Source organism: Echeneis naucrates, chromosome 4, assembly GCF_900963305.1.
Source record: "Echeneis naucrates chromosome 4, fEcheNa1.1, whole genome shotgun sequence".
NCBI lineage: Eukaryota > Metazoa > Chordata > Actinopteri > Carangiformes > Echeneidae > Echeneis > Echeneis naucrates.
Genome location: NC_042514.1, coordinates 675,264 through 694,565, shown reverse-complemented (window position 1 = coordinate 694,565; position 19,302 = coordinate 675,264). Strand labels below are relative to the sequence as shown.

Sequence of the window (19,302 nt, the reverse complement as noted above, 5' to 3'; positions counted from 1 at the left end):
GGACATAAGCGTTAACACCCGTTCACTCCGACTTCAGCACGATTACTGAATCTCGCATATAAACGCGCACATTTCATCACAAGTTCCAAAGGCGCCATGTCCTTGGGAGATCGAAATTTCGTCGAGTTGTTCATCAGACATCTGCTAAGCGCCTCATCGTGAAAGCTCTGAGGTTCATTCCCTTGTGTTGCTGTGCCAAGAACAATTGGCAGGCGCCAAGAAACCTTCCACTCTGCCACCAAGGTGAGGTGAATGACAAAGCTGAGACGAGGCGAGGGAGGGAGGACGGAGGACAGGTAGGCTACAGGCACGTCCATCTGTGTGTGCTTTGCTGCCTTTCTTCCTGAATTCCTCGGTGGACCTTTTTTGTCTGAAACGCTCGGTCTATTGAGGTTTTTTTTTTTCCATCCTCACTGAGACTTTCTAAAACATCCACGGCACAAAGCAGCGCTCCTCTCCCCTCTCTCAGTCTTCTATCTAACCTACTTGTCTCCATCTCACCCACTCCACAGCTAATGTGTGCCTCTGCATTATTAATCATCAGGCAACAAGGAGCAACAGGTGCTGCAAATAATCCAAGCGAAGGTCACACAGGAGCATCGGCCCGACTGGAAACCAAACCCATCTGCCCTCCACCGCGTCTCTGATTCACTCTGTGCTGTTTGTCCAAGAGGGGAGAGTCTGAGAAGAGACAGCAAGCTGACGCACAACACAAAGAATAACTGAAGACAGTTATTAATATTATAAACTGAATATTCTCTGAGTCAGAAGGGGATTCATTGTGTTGTTATGTTATGGTGTGTTGTGTTCACTGTCAGGTCATGATGAAACCCCTTACTTTAAATATCAGCACTGTCTGATTCTGTTTGTTTGTCAGAGGGACAGACACGATATGCACATTTTCTTCAAAAGAGGAAGATATTCAGCATAAAAGTAACGTGATGGACTGACAAATTACTACGAGTTAGTACAAGAGACGGCGTATCTGGGCTAGTTGCTCAGCAGGGGATTGTGGGAAATCAGACTGCCCTGTTTGTGACAGCAAGTCCATAATAAATGCTTTTCGTAAAAGTGGCCTTTGTTAGCCCTCATTTCTGTCTCACTTAATTAGAATTGTACAGCAGGACAGGTAATAAAACGCAGGGAGAGGTCAGATGATGGGAGAATAAATCAGTAATCACTCATCAAAAACTGATAATCGAGCCTCCCGCTCGTCTTGTCATCACCATGTCAGTCAGTCAACAGTAAAACCAAGAAGATGAGACTTCTGAGTAATCTGTCCAGAGAAACCAAAATAATATTTATTTGCTTCTCCCATATTTATTGTTTCAGTCTACTTTGAAATAATTGATTGAGACCAGCAGGGGAAGCAAGTGCACAACTTCCCACTGCAACTTTAAAAGAGACGATGAATCCTCCATCTGGGGACAAACACAAACACAGACGAGTGTCCAGAGGTGGACAGGCTGTAGAGTAAGCAAGGGATTCCCCCCCAGGGGGTCTCTGGGCTCCTGATAGGCTGCAGCCTTTCTGTTGGACTCCAGGCAGAGAACCGAGCCATGCATCAGGCCTCAACTCACTACATGAAGCAGAAAGAGGAAAAAACGAGGCAGGATGATTAATGTGCCTTCTGTGTGGTCAGCCTCTTTCTACAGCACAAACACACAAGCAGAGGCTCAGAGGTGAACAGCTCACACACCAAACGAAAAACAAACACCCCCCCAAAAAAAAAAAAAAAACACATTGACCACCATCAACAGGACACACACACAGAACATGTGCATGGACACACACACCATCATCACAAGGCTACAGTCCAAAGGAGCGAGGATGAAAGATGTCTGAAATGCCTGGAGTCTGTTCTTGGCCGACTCTCTGGGGTGAATGTAGCGGTATCGACTCAAGAGCCAGAAAGGTAACCTTCCTTTCAAAAAGCCCCCGTCATGCCAGCAACACAGCAAAATGAGCAGACACTCGGTGTCCTTTCAGAACCAGAAGGCGACGTCATGTGACCACTGCAGTTACTGAGCTCACAGGAGTTTCAACAGTTTAAAGCTAATCTGGAACAAAACTGCTACCTGAAATTCAAGCGTCAGTATTTTAGAAACAGGATTTAGCATCGAGAAACTGCACCGTTATAATTCTGTTCTCCACAGACACATCCTGGGGTAATTTATCGAGGAGCAAATTTCAAAAAGAAAAAAGAAATCCAAGAAATCCGATCCGGTTAAATCATGACAAAAATATTGTGATGCTGGATTTTACCTTCAGTGTTCCTGCTGTACAGCTTCCACTCTTTAAGGACTCCCCTGTCCCATCTGACGGAGGTCCAGGCGCCTGAAGAGCTCGGCCTCTTTCCGAGCGTCCGAGTCCGCGAGGCCGGGCGAGTACAATGAGCATCTGTTCCATTGTGGAGGGAACAAACCGCCTAGTTTGGCCATTAAAAGCTCCACAATCTTGTGGATTCATTTTTGTCTGGCCACAAAGGATCAAGGCGAGCTCATAAGCCGCACATTAATATGACCACAGATCAATGAGGCTGTGGGCCGTCTGAAGGAGCTGCTGATGGATGGGCTGGATATATGACGGTCGACTGGATGAGCTCAAATCCAAAGCTGCAGCTTTTCTGATGAAATACACCAAGAAGGAACCGATAGATTCATCTATAATAATAATAATAATAATAATAACAATAACAACTTATACACACTTTTCTTCAGTGCTTCAAAAGAAGAAGTCAAACAAAAGAAAAATAAAGTTACCTGAGCAGAGTAAAAGAGCAGCATCAACTGAGAAAACAGATATAAGGCATTGGTTATGGACAACATATTCATCTGTTGTCTGCTGTTAAGGCGTGCATAGATCCAAATCACGCTCACACGACAAAGAACAAGAGCAGTCCATCTTAAAAATCTGATCCAGAGTTGTCACATTATAAACAATCACGCTTCACATTTATCATTGCAGCACACAAAAGTTTCAAACTCAAACGGCAGAATGGAGTTCACGTCCTTTCTTGCAAAAGTCAAAAATTTAGGGAATATTCTAATAAAAATACTAAATTCAGTCAAACTGATTTGGGGTGAGCAGTGAGGGAGACTCGTACAGGAATGAGCTGAATGAAACGTTTCCTTCTGGGCCGGTTCAGAAAAACAACCTTGAAACTTAAAGAAGCTTCCAAACAGGATTTCGTCTCCAATTAATTTAATGAAAAAAGGTAAATTCTCACATTTAAAGAAACTATTACCAAGAACATTTGGCCTTGCATTAAGAAAAGGAAGAGTTTGAGTCCTTCAATGACTTCCTCTTTGTCTTTATCATTTCTGTGAGGCAGAGATCACCTGTCGGTCAGACGGCGGGAACCTTTCCTCTGGATTTTCTCTTTTGTCGTGTTAAACCACAGTGAGCGTTTCTTTCTTAGAAACTGTCGGAGGCTGTTACTTCAAGCAAGGTGAAGTTTGGGGCATGTTCTGAACCTCCATTGAGTTTGACATATCAGAAAGAGAAAAATATCCAGTCGTACCAAAGCTAGAGCATTGTGTCTGTTACGCCGTCCAAGTGTGGGCGGGGCCACGCTGGCCCCGGGCCCCGGACTATAACTCAGGCTGATGTATAGGTCCACAGGGTACAAATGAAACCTGTCACAACAAGGGTAATGATGTCAGAGCCACTATAGCTCAGCGCTGGAGGAGCAGGAGGCCGGAGGAGGGGTGGACGACGCTGGGAAAAGAAAAGGGTTGAATCCAGAAAACGAAAAGGAAGAAGAGAGGAAGCAGCAGAGGGAAGTATGAGAAGAAAGAGGAAAAGTTGAAGAAGAGAAGGAGGGAGGAAAGGAAGCCAACCAAGTGATCCAACCTGAAACCCACACCGCTCAATTTTTCACCCCTGATGCCCGAAATAGTCCTACAGAGTCGTTGTCATGGTTACAGTGATAAACCTTCGACTGTACCAAGAGGAGCATGCCGGTCTGTGTCGCTCCGGCAACAGTAACAACAGTCATGGCCCAGTTAGGTTCAGGAGGTGGTACTGGTCTGGGATCAATCAAACATCACCGTTACACTAGTAAGATTAACGTCACACAACATAAACACCAACTTCCTCCTGACGAAAGAGGAAGGAAGCAGGAAGGAGACGGGATGAATGTGGAGGCATATTTTCATTCGTAGGAACGGGGATGGTGGAAAGTTTGTCTTTGACCTTGAGAACAGAATTTAAACCAAATTCTCTCAACTGAAGGTCCATTGACTTGTTTTTCTTTTTTATTTTGTTTTTCAGCGTTTATTGATTTTCTTGAGAAATCGCCCAGTTTTTCACCATCACACCAAACTGTTCATCCCGTCGCCTGCAGCAGAGGGCTGGTCATTATTTAGCAGGACGTCAGCTACAGTTCTCATCAGCCATCTTTACATCTAAAGGCGTTCTATCATCAGGACTGAACCAGAGGGAAGGTGAAATAGTTTACAGACACTGGATTTTCAAACAGGAACTGTCAGCGCTGTTTACTCTTGTAACCATGACAACAATAGGGTCCATCAATCAGTCCTTTCTTAAGGTCAGCCTTCGCCTCGGTGGCAAAGTGATACAAGACAGTCTGCTCGGACGAAGGCATTTTCCTTTTTACGTCACCAAATGCATTCCTGCCCACTGTGGCATTACGAAGGACGACGCCTGTTGCCTAGAAACCTTGACGACCTAACTTTTTGTTTCACCAAAGTCTGAAGTTTTTAGATTCAGGCCGTTCACTAAAAACTGATGCTGACATTCAAAGGTGGAATCCTCGTTGTGTTTTTGCTCTCATGCCACATTCATTACCAACGCGCAGTGAATTCTGGGAGAAGATGAGCCACAAAAGAGCCATCCGTCTATTGGAGCCTTCGTTTCCAAGGAGAAGGGGGGGCACGTTTGGGGGGGCCATGTTTGAAGGACCCTAATGGGAAAGTCTATTGGACACGACTGCATCCAAAGGATGTGGCCCCTGAATCCGGATATAGCTTGTGACTTGCAGAGCCTTAACTGTGCGTTTATTGCCGTTTCCATGACTACTGCGGTCCAGTATGTCGGCCGCTGGAATGTTTATGAGGACCAACGGCCTGAAGGTCCGGTCCCTTAAGTCCAAAGATTCACCGTAACCTCCAGTGAGAAGTTGTCAAGCCACTTCAGGTTCTGGAACAAAGGTCTGCTGAGACTACGGAAGCTGGACAAGATTATAGAATAACCCGTGTCCTCTCTTTGTTTCACCCTCAACAAGACTCCTTCATTCTTCCTCTGTCCTCATCCTCCATTATCATTGACGTCATCCTTTCTCTCACACACACACACACACACACACACACACACAGACACACACACACACACACACACACACACACACTCTGCCTTCTCTCTGGCAATCTCTCTCCATCTGAAGACGAGCCCACTAATGGATTGAAAGTCTTGTAGAAGAAGCAACAGTTCTTTAAAGATTAATGTCAGGTCTGGTATTCTGAAGGGCAGTCGCCCAGGCTGTGTGTGTGTGTGTGTGTGTGTGTGTCCAGCAGAGGACGTGCACATGTCATCTCTGCAGCGATGCCCTCTTGATTATCAGCCATTAGGCAAAGACTCACAGAGGAAGCAGCAGAGGGTTAGCTGGCTGGCCCATGCAAGCACATATCACAGCTTGTCACTTCCTTCCTCGTGCCCCCCTCCCCCCAACCAGGCGGCCATTAAAACCAAGGACTTCCATCAATTAACATCCCACATTTGTGCATAACCATTAACATGCTTTTCACTGGCTTTGAAATGCGTCTTTTACCTGCAAGAGCGGTCGGTTCAAACCGGTGATACAACGTTCTGGAGTTTCTGAAGTTTTATGTTTAGTGTGTGTGTGTGACAGTCCGAAGGTCCAGTCCCAGACCGGGTGGGCACTGACGTGTGCCAAAAAAAAACAAAAAAAAAAAAACATTCTATTCTTCCACAGGACCATTTGATTACTACCTAATCTGCCAACAACGGACCGGCCGGCAGGGAAACTGGGACTTTTTCCCAAAAAAATTGTGCTGGTGGCTCAACGTGAAAATTAAAAAAAAAAAAAAAACCATCAGATGAAGATGGACAAAGAGACAACGTGTTGATGAGCCCAGTCGGACTGCAGTCACCATTCCAACACCTTCGTTGCAGAATAATTTCTTCTCTGAAAAAGTTACATCCAACAGAAATGAGGAGCCGAGCAGCAGGAGACGACGGGAAGCTTGTCGGAGTTTATTTTGCCGGTTGATGATGTGTGATTTTTTTTTTTCCTCTCCAAGTCGTGACATTGATTATTTTGGCAGATATGCAATTTCAGGCTGAATGTGGTTCTATTTTCTCCTAAATATCTTTGCATACATAAACATGATGAAGTGATCTTTGTGTCTCAGAATTTCATTTGTCGGCCACGGCCTCTGAATTGTGCGTGTGGTCATTTTTCAGCTTGTAGCTTCTTTGCTGTTGCTGTTGCAGATGTAATGTGGTGAAATGTGTTTCTCATATTAGAATGAATAAATCAATTAATCTGTAATTGAACTGTGTAAATAGCAATTTAACTATCTTATTACAAAACTGCTTATCATATAATTTGTTATGTTTTTCTAGTGTTTCATTTCACAACATTCCAGATAATGATGATTAAGGACAGTTCTTGGAGCGTGTGATCTGGGCTGTAAGGTTCAAGTTCACAGCTGGTAAACCAGCGCTGCTAACAGTTTCCCATTCAAATAATCTGCACGTAAAAACACACACCAGCTAATTCCTGAGAAGGAAAAGGTAAGTCAGCGTATGAACCGACAGGCTGGAGAATTGAAAGTGTCCTAACTGGCACATCACATTTCATTTTCATAATAGCCAAAACATCCTTAAGTGAGACATTGAACCCTCAATTCAAATCCTCCAGAACAGCTGAGACGTCGAAGCTCTGTTCTGCTGCAGGGATCTGATGAAATAACACTGAACGTTTTAGCCCTTGGAGATGCCATTTTTCTCTTCTTAAAACAAATATCGGGATCGATTCTTAAACACTCAACATGATTTAAAACTCCATAAAAACTATTGTGCAAAAGCCTGTGGAGGGAAGAGAAGGAAGCAAAAAACAACAACAAAAAAGTAACAAATGCATAAAATGCATCGTTTGTGTTGTGAATGAGATTCACACAATCGCTTACATTTCAGCTCCACTCCGAAAATCATCAGAGAGAGTACGTGAAGCGATTGTCACACAAAGTGTTCAGATGAGTCAGCAACAGCAGATTATTTATTGTTCTCACCAGCAACTGATCATCCCGGTTCATCCCGCAGTGAAAGCGCAGTATGGACGTGCATATAAATGCTCCGATGTTGAACAGCAGAGTAATCTGAGGGGCAGTAAATACAGTTTACATAACCCCCCCCCCAACACACACACACACTGTTTGTCAGTGTCTAAAGGACAAAGATACACAAATGCTGCCCTTCAAACACACACACTCTCTAGCGGCTTTTATTTAATTGAGCAACTGCCCCTCCAAATATCTCAGCACGTTGCCGCTGCAGAGAAGCTCTCTGAACATCTGTGGCGTGTGCTCCTGTGAAGTCCACAGAAAGCTGCAGCCCCAACTGCTGTAAATATTTAATGGGCCTGTCTGATGGTCATAACCGCTTTTAAAGAACAATAGATGAAAACAAAAGGCGGCGGCAAAAAGCTGCACCTGAGGTTAAAACCACAACTCGGACTGACAGAGCGGGCGAGTTAGAAAGGGAAGGGAGTGACAGATGAAGAAAGACGGGGGGGGGGGCACTTAGGGGTATAAAAAAATACGTGACAGGTGACTATCAGTGCGAAGTGGGATTGAGGTTTAACCTTAGAGGAGCATACAGAATCCCCACTTAGGAGCTGTTTTTGGAAGGTGGCATGCAGCAGCAGCGTCTCCGGCCCGAACAGCTGCACAACCACGTTTTAGACAAACGGGTACGGCCGATGTTCATAAAGAAATACAGTTTCACAGTAAACTGCCAAATATTTGAACCACGAGGTTTCAGTCGTCTTCTTTTTGGACTTACTTCGAAACCAAACATATGTTTGAAAAACTCAAACACTTTGTGAGTCTTTCTGAAAATGAGCCACAACACGGGGTTGTGAGCAGTTTTGTTGAAAACCGTTTTCCTCTCAACTACATTTGCCATCTGTCTGTCTCCCGTCTCTCCCACCTGCCATCTCTGGAGGACGTTATGGATGAGAGTCACCTGCTCATGAGCACAGAGAAATGGATGGGAACCCCCCCACCCCACCCCGGCTGAAGGGGGGATTAAGAAAACAGAGAGAGAGAAATCAAAACTCAGGTGAAGTTTCTTCATCCTGCTCACCCTGCAACCTAAAACAGATGGAAGGAAAACATGGCTCCCATCTCTGTGAAGAAAAATCAAAATGATGAACTGGACAGCTTTGAAAAATGGGCAGTCCTATTTGGGCTTTGTCAAAGGTCTGACTGATTTAGCTGGCAGGAACCGATGAAAGGAGGGCTCTCCATTTCCATGTTTCCATTGGAGACAAGTCGGGGGCACGCTGGGGGCAATTGGAAGGAGATTCTGTGTGTCTTCATTCTTTTTCTGATTCCTGGAGGACGGACGGCGAAAGAAAAAGGACAGAACAGGAGGCCAGAGAGAACGAGGGAGGAAAAGTGGCACGGACAGAAGAAAAAAGTGAGAGAAAGCACGAGGGAGGCGGCCGGAGAATAAGAAGCAGATAGGTTCACCTCTCATTAGCTCGCCTGCCACACACAGTGCCACAAAGCAATGCACCACCCAAGGACATGAATTAAACAGAGCCAACTACCTCCGAGGAAAGCAGCCCTGCCAGCACTTAGCCAGGCCTCATAAACAACCAGCTGGCATTTGTCACTTCCTCTTCACCCAACAAAGTGACAGCAGAAATAAATTACCTTTAAGTAGACCTGGTTCCTCCTCGCCCTCAGCGGTGCAAACAGGCAGCAAAGAGGCAACCCCCATTCATGGAAATGTAAAAAAATATATCAGAAGAAATCAGTACATTAACGGCAGCGATCACACGTCATCATCACCATCAACATACCGGCCACAGATGAAACCATAAGCTCTAAAGAAAAATAAAAAACTGACTGAGATTCTCTAGAATTAGTAGAAAAGTAGATGATCATTTATTCCTTCTGCTCTCCGGACAACTGAGAGCTCAGCTCATTTAGTCAGGCAGCGATCTCGGCCAAGACCTGAACAACGAACCAGCGCACAACTGACGCTCCATAAAAAAGCTGAAGGTAAAGGTAAATTCTTTCATGTCCGCGCTTCACAATGTCATTCCTCAGTCAATGTTCAAACACTGTTCTCCGTTTGTGATGCTGCACTTCCTGAAATCTGTGACTGGTTCTTCAGTTTTTCTTATATTTAAATAATCCATCCCGTTTTCTGGGAGCATCATGTTGTGTTGAAGACTGTAAACTAGAGACTGGGACCATAAACTCATCAGTAAAACATTTACTGAGGAGGAGGGACATTTTCCCATAGACTTCAATACAATCTGTGCTGCAGAGATGATCCAGATATAAAGCTAAAGAAAGGAGATATATTCTTACTGTTTTGTGTTTTTGTGAAAATGAAATTATGAATAAAAACAACCAAAATTTAAATTTAAAGTCTGCCAACATAATTGCAATGTGATCATAATTGTATACTGTACACTTTTTGCCCCCCCCCCCCCCAAACTATCTCACTTTCTGATTGTGGGAGTGACGCAGATGAACTCCACTGTGGCGATAAAACGTTCTCTTCCCTCCGGGGATCATGGCCATCACACGTTGTAATGGATGACATCTTAAGACGACAAATTTCATTTTCCAAACACCATCTCTTGGAAGGAGAGTCAGAGTTCACACAGGTTTTATGGAGGGGGGGGGCGCTGCCAACTGTGAAAAGGCATCCGATGAAAGGTGACGATCTGACTGGTGTCAGCGCTCATGAAAGAAATACATCTGAGCTCTGCCTTTCCCCAGCCCGGTCCCCTCACTTCCTCCACACCCCTGAGCCCCAAAGCGTGACCTGAAGAGGCATCAAAAGTGCTCCATCACCTTCCTCCTCCGCCTCCTGCTGCTCATTATGTTTCATTCCCCCACAGCCTTTCCTTCACATCCGATAACTCAGGAGCCTCCGTCAACAGCGAGAAATACATAAATAAAAAAGAGGAGTGGAGAAGAGGCCGGCTCACATTCCTAACACGTCAGTAAGGCCGCGGTTTGAACAGCCAGAGCCGCCACACAACAATCATCAATCATCCTGGAGACCACAAAACACAGAGCACCTGGATCCAGCCGCCGGGGGGACCACCCACACAAAGCCGCCAGCCCTCACCCCCGTTAATGTCATTGGCGTGAAACAATGCTGCCCCTTGACACCCCCCCCAAAAAAAAAGAGGAAACAAGGAAGATTCTCTCACCACATTGTAATCATAGTGGAGGCCTGGACGGCGTTAGCGGTTTGGCCATCAAAGGCTGCTATTGAGCTCACCTCTGGAGGAAACACAGGTTTGTTAATCAAGCGAAGGAAAAACAATTACTAGAAAACAATAATCAATGTGCGTGGACAAACAATAAATCCTGTGTGGCGGCTTCAGAGGTGGCGGGAAATGGGCTTCTACTAATTAAACCAAACCTGCTGGTAAGCTATCGTTGGCTAATAGTTTTGCCACTACACCATTTAGCCCATCTGATGAGGCACTTTGACTCACATTACAGTCCTCTTCCCTTTCAGCGGCCAACAGTCTGTCCCAAAACATGATTAAGATTTTAAATATTACAAAAAAAAAAAAAATCAAAGGAAAGAGGGGGAGTCTCCTCGGCCCAAAGACCTGCAGGTTAATTGGTAAATCTTAATTATACGTCAGTGCTCGGACTGTGATAGACTGGCAGCCTGTCCAGGGTGCAGCCCCTCCCCCCAAATGTATAAATCATTCATTCATTAACTCAGAGCTAATATTAAAAGAGGTCCTTCTCCCCATGAAATGTAACGAAATAAGACAGCCAGCAGAAGGTCGGAGGGGTTAGACCCCGGTGAATCGGTTTACGCTCTGACCAAATGCCAGACGTAATCATTCCACCGTGTGGATGGAAATTTCAATTCCAGTTGTCTTCCAGTTGATATCCGGATTTGGCAGGTGGAGATGAGTGCAAAGCCTAATAGGGTGCCGGGAATTACAGCAAAAGGAAGAGAGCTTGATGGAGAATGCCCGGGGAATCAGGTAAGACAAATCTGTCTGGATTTATGAGAGCCGTGTACGAGCTGCAGATAGGAGAAGTGAGCAGGTAGAGCAGGAGTGTGCGGCCCAAAACCACATACTTCACCTTCATTTTGTTCATCTCCTCTTTGTCTTGAAACGGCAGCAGAAATAATGATCGACTGTTCATGCAGGCAGGCCCACGTCTCCACTTAGCACAACAGCAGCCATAACTCTGCTGTGATCAATAGCTGCTCATGCTCGCTTTAAAAAGGTCTCCTCCTCGACCCTCTTCCTGTCCATCTATTCCTGCCTCATTTCCAGTCATCTCTTATTCGCTCTCTCTCTCATCTACAATTCTAGCGTCTTCCCTCTCGTGCTCCCTTACCTCCTCTTTTCTCCGTCCTTTCCTGCCTCCTAAGATGTCTTGCAGCATCTCTCTTCCTTCCTTTGCTGGCCGTTTCCTCCACATTTCCATATCTCTGTGTTTCCACTTGTCTTTTGTCTACTCATGCCTTTCCCTCTCTACTGTTCTTCCCTCCTTTACATCTCACATCATTTCCATCTCTGGCTTTTCTCTCTGCTATCCTGCCTCCCTGTTTCTCACTCTGTCGTCCTTCCCTCGCAGCCTTTACATGCTTTCATCAGCTCCCCCCATCTGATCTGCTCCGTTCCAGCTCTTCTCCTAAACTTGTCCGTCATCCCTCCACGACTCGCTCTTCCTCCCTCACTACAATTCTTTTTCTGCCTTGCCCTCCATCCCACCTTCCCTCATATCTTTCTCCAGCCAGGTCTCCATCCACCCATCTGCCATTTGCACCCTTCCAGTCTCTCGCTGCTCCCCTGGGAATCTGCAGTTCACAGGTTTCCCAGGGCACATTGTTGCATCCCAACGGAAGCTTGCACAGCATTCTGCCATAAATAATTGAAGAGGCTCCACATGGCCAGGCATGCTCAGTCTAAATGGATTATTCTGGGAGAGATCAATGTTGGCCTGTGAGGGTTTTATTAGGGCCTGCAGATGAAACATACAAGGCCACCGCCAATGCTCTCCTCTCTCTGTCTTAATTTTGCCCGACTTTAGTGTGACACTCACCACCTCCCTTTCCTGCCCCTTCAACCATCCACCGGCTCCCAGCGAGGAGCCGGCCACGCCACAACCGGACCACGGCTGCTGCCTCACCGTGCGCTGCTGAATTAAACATAAATGACGATCCAAGACAGAATATGAATCATTCATTCTCCAGGATGTCTTTGACTATGATGCAGTCTGGTAGTAAACAGGCCAGACAGTGGTTTGTTATCCCTGCTGCTGTCGGGATGCATTAGCTTCACGGACCCCCACCCTCATCAGCCCCCCGCTCAGCAGGATGGCGGAAAGCATCCGGCAATACTCACTAGTCATTGGCAAGAAGCGCGGGGAGAGGTGGGTGGGGGGTTAAAATGCTACTGTGACCTTCAAGAGCTACAACCCTTGGGGGCGGATGGCGGCTACAGTGGCAAATAACCCTCCGCAAGCCCCCCCGGGGAGATTTACATCTGTCTCATCCACTGAGAGGTTTCTCTAATTGTCTGCTCTCTGGAAAACATTCTGCTAAGCTGGCAGCCAGTCGGTTTGATTCCAACGGAAAACAGACAGGAATATTAAATATCTCCTTTCAAATGTTTCACTTATGCATTATCTGTATCATCATTCTTCATCATACATTAAAAAAAGAGAATTAAACAGACACGATGACATCGAGCCAGTGTTTTTACTGGAAATATGATTTTACATTAATTTTTCCTTGCCTGAAGTTTTGCAGCGACAAACGAGAGCAGAGCTGCCGTTTCCCTGCACTTCCTGTTTTAAAGGGTTATGATGGCTTTTTTTTTATTTTTGTCTCCATGCTGTCAAACGCTCATTCCACCTTTTTTTCACTGTCAGTCACTTTCATCCTTTTTTTGGTTCAGTCATGTTTTCGTCGACTAAATATCATCTCAGTCTTTAGATTCAACAAAACTATCGAAGTCTATCTGAATTTCATTTATTCTTTTTAGGAACGCAATTGAATTGAACTCAGTCTATATTTTTAGTGAGTGCTCTTCCTTTCCTCCCAGCATGGATTTATAGAAATAAAATAAAATATATTTGATATCTTATAATTAGAATGTTAGAATTAATTTTTATCAGAATAAAATAGATGTGTGTATTTTAGTTTGGTGATTTTTTTTTTTTTTTTTTTTCCAATATCAACTGTTCACAAATTTAAAATGGCTGGAATAACATTACATTTTCAGAACACACTCAAACTCCTTCCTATGTCAGGTCACATGAGACTGAATTGTCAAATTGGAAGAAAGTCGACAAAGTAACCAGCTTTAAAACTCTGAGCGGCCACTTCGAGTCAAAAGCTGTGAAACACCTGGAATGAGTAATTATTCTCCGACTTGTACTTTTTGTGATTGCCGTATAATATGACATTCATGGAGAACAAAAAGCTGTAAATCCACCCAAACATCCCAGAAAACAGCCGTCCAGACATCATAAATCCACCTCCAACAGTAATGACTACCAGATAATTCAGAAAACGCATACCTCATTTTTATATCCCCCCCAAAGCATTGTGGGACCTGCAGTTCCTTCAGTGAGGTCACTGGCTGATTAAAATTCATTTGTACTCACTCTGTTGCACATCAGTATTTTTATTATATTTTCACATTCAGAAATTACCTTTTTTAATAATTCCTTCAAGGAGGCCTTAAACCAAACAAAGAGAGCTTTATAGCCGGGACAGATTTCACCACCTTCCACTGACTCATCCCCTCTGAAGGTGTATTTTTGACTACACCTGAACCTATTATTTATTGGCATATTCTCAGGATCTGTAAACACACACATTACCGCAGCAATTATCCTTGAGTAAAGAGCCTTTGAATGCTTAACATGCTGCTTTAACCCGAACTAAGGCTCCCTCTGTCATTATGAAGCATTCTCCTCACCAGTGAAAATGAACCATGACAAATTCTCCCTCCACTGTACGCACTTCTGTGATTACTGTGAAACCAGAGGAATTGAACCTTCCAAGAAGGAGACGTAGGTGTGCCAGTTACCCCCCCGCCCCGCCCGTCTCGTCTCGGTGCTGCGATTGTACCTGTCAGACATGCTCGATTTGTGGTGTGGTGTTGTGAATGGAAGCTTAGCATATTTGACAGAGGTGGAGGGGCCTCAGAAGTGAGTGGTCGTCCTCTCTCTCTTTTCCCGGAGCTCGCTCGTCTCGTCCCTTCCTGACACTTCGCGTGCAGAAGCCAAATGTATACACATCAAAACCATTAAAGTGTCAAGTTCCATGGTGGGCTCAAACCAGGTCAGGATGTTCATGGAAAAACTTGTGAATAGTGCATTTTTTTGCCCCCATTCTGGCAGTCAAGACTTCCTCTAAAGAGCTTATATCTGAGCCATTCCAAATGACAAACTGCTCTTCAAAAGACGCAAGGACAATTTCTTTCTATTCCGTTTCCAGCGCTCATTTGCATATGGATTCGAGGACCATATGCTTCCTGACAAGATTTACTGTACAATATGGAGCAGAGGGACAGAAGGCTGAGCAGAAAAAATGCTCTGTCACATCATACCAGCCCTCCTTTGCTTTTCTTTAATGATTAACTCACTCTAAATCACCTCTGCAGTGCCAGCAACTGCAGTTCTGGTTACATGTGTCAATCCCTCCCTGTTCTTATTTACCCTGACTGCTCATATGATAAATTACTGTTTGCATGTGGCTCAAGAAGCAGGGGTGATCCTCTGAAATGTGACACTCTGCTACTTAGAATTTCAGATTCAGCCACAAAACAAACATGAGAGTAAAAAATATTCTGCTGTTTATTGCAGGTGACAACTAACAAGCATCGTCCTGGTAATTAGACCGCTGCAGTGCACACGGGAAAACTGCACAAAGTGTGCTGATGATTAAATATTTTTTCCTTTCTGTCTCTTCTCACACTTTGGGTTTCCTTAAACAGCCCATGTCTATTTCCATTTCGTCTGCATTAATGACACGGCTACACACACTTGGTGGCTTGTAATGAGACTGCAGAGCGTGACTTACATCTCATCTTGTAAATATAATAAAAGTTCATATTCACGTGTGTGTGTGTGAAATGTATGTGGATCATTTCTAACAGCAGCGGCCCGTCTCTTGTGCCTGAAACTATCTTAGCTGCCCAGCTGGTGGAAGGTAAAAATGTTTGAAGTGCATTTGTGTAAGAGAGAACAACGGATGCTTCGACAGGCTGTCCAGTCTCTCATCTCATACATGCAGGCTGGATGATTGATGTCAAGTTAAACTAACCTGGCTCGGCCCTGTTAACCAGGAGCCACCTTTAAAGGTGACCTTTGATGCTGCTCACTCTAAAAATGAAGCCGGCTTCACGGTGGCACTTCTGTCATTTACATTTTTTGACAGCGCAGCGTGACACAGCAGGTAAAATGAACAATCAGACACACTTGGCTGGACCAAGGCCCGGCAGAAACCAAACCCAAACCCCTGAAAGTTCATGCCAATCGTAACGAGAGCTCATAAAACAAAAGGAGCTGTTGTTCCTTAAGAAACATTTGACTTTAAGCTGTTTAAAAGACCCCTCACGAGCAATCTGGCTCCATACGGATCAGACGAGAACCAACAGGGTACCTCTGTTCTTCAGAGTGTGTGGCCTCTGTCCATGCCAAACATGGCTGTTTGATTGCTCCGTGAACAAACACTGGGTGAGGAGACGCTTCATAAAACGTGTCCAGCCCATTAAGTCTGAGAGAAGGACTCCATAATGGCTGTCCTTCCTCATGCCTGTCTGTGCAGACAGCGGATTGAAGAGTCCCATCGCAGCAATCGTTGGGTGGCACCACAGCTCGACTCCGGCAGGAAGACAGAAAACACATTCAGACACTTTGGTGAATCAGCCAACAAATAAATCCACTAAAATCCAAAACATCACTGCACACAAGAATTAATGGATTCAAATCAACGTGACTTCTCATCCAGACGAATTCCACCGTTGGTTTTATGCTTTTATCAGCTCCACATATTTTAATGTCCTCCCTGCAGCAGCCCAAACTTTGTGCTGCCACTGGAAAAAAATGTGCATGAAATATGGAGAAGGTAAAACTCAGGAAGCATATGATTGGCTTCCAGAGCACATGCGTGGAAGAATAAATCTGCATATCATTTAGGAAAGGACTGTGGATTCATATAATCTATTGTTGGATGTTACCTGCCTTGCTCTGATGCTCCGGGGCATCCTGCTGGGTATGTGTGGGTATGTGTGGGTATGTGTGTGTGTGTGTGTGTGTGTGTGTGTGTGTGTGTGTGTGTTGATAGAGGAAGGAGAGGTGGGGTCACTTCAAATTTTTCATGTGACGGAGCATAACAGGGAATTGGAATACACAAGAACATCATAAATTTGATTACATTACATTGCAGTGTAAGCCTGTGAGCCATTTCCAGGCACCATAAAAAAGCTATAACTAAGTTACCACGGCTACAGAGAAAAATGAATAAAGCCATTTTCTTCTAACAACCCGGGCGCTGCCGAGATATTGTTCTCTCCTCCGGCTTTTATGAGCTCCGCAGACGCGCGACGCGCTGACTGCGATCGAAGCAGGAGACGGAAAAAGATAGAAAATGCAAAAATAATCGACTGGATGTTTCTGTGGCACGAATCTGCGAGTAAAGACGTGCTGTCATTTTCTAATCACATCACAAAAATCTCTGATGGCACCGAATCCGCGCGATGCAAACGGGAGACGTGTTGATTGTGTCAGAAATATCGGATACGCGCTTCCTCTTCCTCCACATCCGTCAAACTTCATCATGAAGTCTGATGGAGCGTCATCACGGCCAACGGAGCATCCAGAAACAGAAATAAAGGCGGAAAGAATTTAAAACAAAAAGCCAAATGTGAAAGTTTGCTAATTGAGACGTTCAGGCGACTTTTTGTGTTTCAGTGGACAGAAAGCAGCCTCAGATGTATCCGAGGTGTCCAACAGAAGGCAGCCAAACGCGTTCCAGGACTGAACCAGACCTCAGCAGCACTTGGAGAAGCCACTCCACATCGGGGGGTGGGGGGGTGAGGGGGGAGAAAGGGGGATGGGGGGGGGGCTCCAGTGTCGCACCTTGAAATCAACCCAACTCCTTTCCTTTTCCTCCACTGACGGCCTGATGCGCAAAGGCGAACCCCGGTCCAGGGGTGGAGACCAGAAACCAAAAGAATACACCCCCCCACCCAAAAAAGTCCAGCATGTTCACATCAGGGTGCAACATCACGTCAAACAGGCACACACAAAGAGCGGGGGGGGGCAGGGGGAGAGACGAAATATCGAAAATGGCACTTCCGATCGAAGCCTGCAGGACTGAATGTGTTCTGATGCATCTCATGATCGGCTTGGTAAATGAAACCCCCCCACTGGAGGTGCACTTGCTAGATGGAGCACCCCCGCGCACGCGCACGCACACACACACACACCTCCGCCCGAAAAAAAAAAAAAAAAAAAAAGATTCAGAAATCTAAAAAAGCTTCTCAGCTCAGACCCCCCAGCTCCGGTTCATGAGGGGGGGTGAGGCTGTCTTTAACTCAGCGGGGGAATGGAAAGGGAAGCCGGATTGATGGAGGACTCGGGTCTCCCGCTGAGTCCGGGACCTCCATCGCAGAGCTCCTCGGCAGCTTGTGCCTGATTCTTTGCAGTCTTGCCTGCGTCTCTAAAAACGGCAGGACGCGCTGGTTGCGCGCTCCAAAGCCAAAAGCCCAACATGTCTTATTTTTGTTTGAGTGGCTAGATTTACAAAAATAAATCTCTATCTGTGGATTTTTGAATTATTTTGTTAAAAAAAGGAGAGAGAGGGCTGGAGAAGCAGACAAAAGTATCTGGGCAGAGTGCTCCTACCTTTGTCAGCCTCGGAGTTGCTGTCGGTCCTCCCGCCGGATAAACCGTCACATCTTCATGCTGAAAACAACCAATAATCCTGTTTGTGTCCAGAGGAGGAGCGGCTCGGGTTCGGCTTCAGCTGCTCCTCTTCTTGTTGTTTTTTTTTTTTCTTTTGTCTGGTTGGTGGGTTTTGTCTGGTGTTGTGTTGTGTTGTTAATCCACCCCGGGAGCGCAGGTCGCTCAGGACGCGTGTAGACGCCGGCAGGAGGAGTCGCTCCCTCGGCAGCAGCAGCAGCCTCAGCGCGCACTTGGAGGAACCGGAGCTCTGTCCGCGCAGCCGGGCTGAGAGAATGATGTCATGCGTCCGGTCCTCCCTCTCCAGCCCCCCCCCTCAGCGGCCCCCTTCATCGGCCCCCCTCTTCCTTTATGGCACGTTGCTGTCATATTTGCACTGAGGGAGGGAAACACAAAAACAAACACATTAAACATTAAAATTAAAAACACGAATGTACATTCACTGAATGTGATATTTATTTAATTTCTTCTTTTTTTTTTTTTTGGGGGGGGGCGCTTTTGTTCCACTGAATGCACCAATTTAAAAAAAAACGAAGCGTGTTGGAGGCTGATGACAACAATCCTTCGTTTGTTTGTTTGTGTGTTTGTTTATTTGTTTGTTGGTTTTAACGAGGCTTTTTTTTTTTTTTTTTTTTTTGCAGTGCTCCTCCTGACGTGATGCCCCCCCCCCCCCCCTCCCTCCCCCCTCCATCAAGGTGTCGTCCAGTAGAATCGTCGGCCTGTCTTTCCCCGGGATAAGAGGGGAGGTGAGGCGGCATGAAACGGACCAATGCGCGCTGCACGCCGGAGCGCCTTAAAGATAAAGAACCTCAGCGGCTCGGTCGGGCTGAGCTGCGGTGTTTGGATGGAACAGAATCTCCGATTGTTTGTCTGAGATCTGAAATAAACATCTCGGATGTTTCCGGATGTTTTCCGGCCCAGCAGTCCAAAAACGCAGCTGCTGAAGACGGACCAGAATTCCTCACCTCAGCTGCTTCCTGCTTTCTGGCTCCTTGCTGGAAAAATACTAAAAACTAAACGAATAAATAAATAAAAAGCTGAATGAATGGATTTACTCATCAGGTTTTAGTTAACCCGATATTTAAAGCTGCTTTTCTCTGGA

General features: G+C 45.5%; 1 protein-coding gene across 1 annotated transcript in view; it reads right to left on the bottom strand.

Annotated features, from left to right (window-relative positions):
* Window positions 1–18,369, bottom strand: part of ptprsa (protein tyrosine phosphatase receptor type Sa) — a 194,288-nt gene extending 175,919 nt beyond the window's left edge. Inside the window, exon 1 of the mRNA XM_029500050.1 lies at window positions 18,144–18,369. The gene's annotated coding sequence lies outside the window, so the exon portion shown is untranslated. The remainder of the gene's footprint in view (window positions 1–18,143) is intronic.
* Window positions 18,370–19,302: the final 933 nt, after the last annotated feature.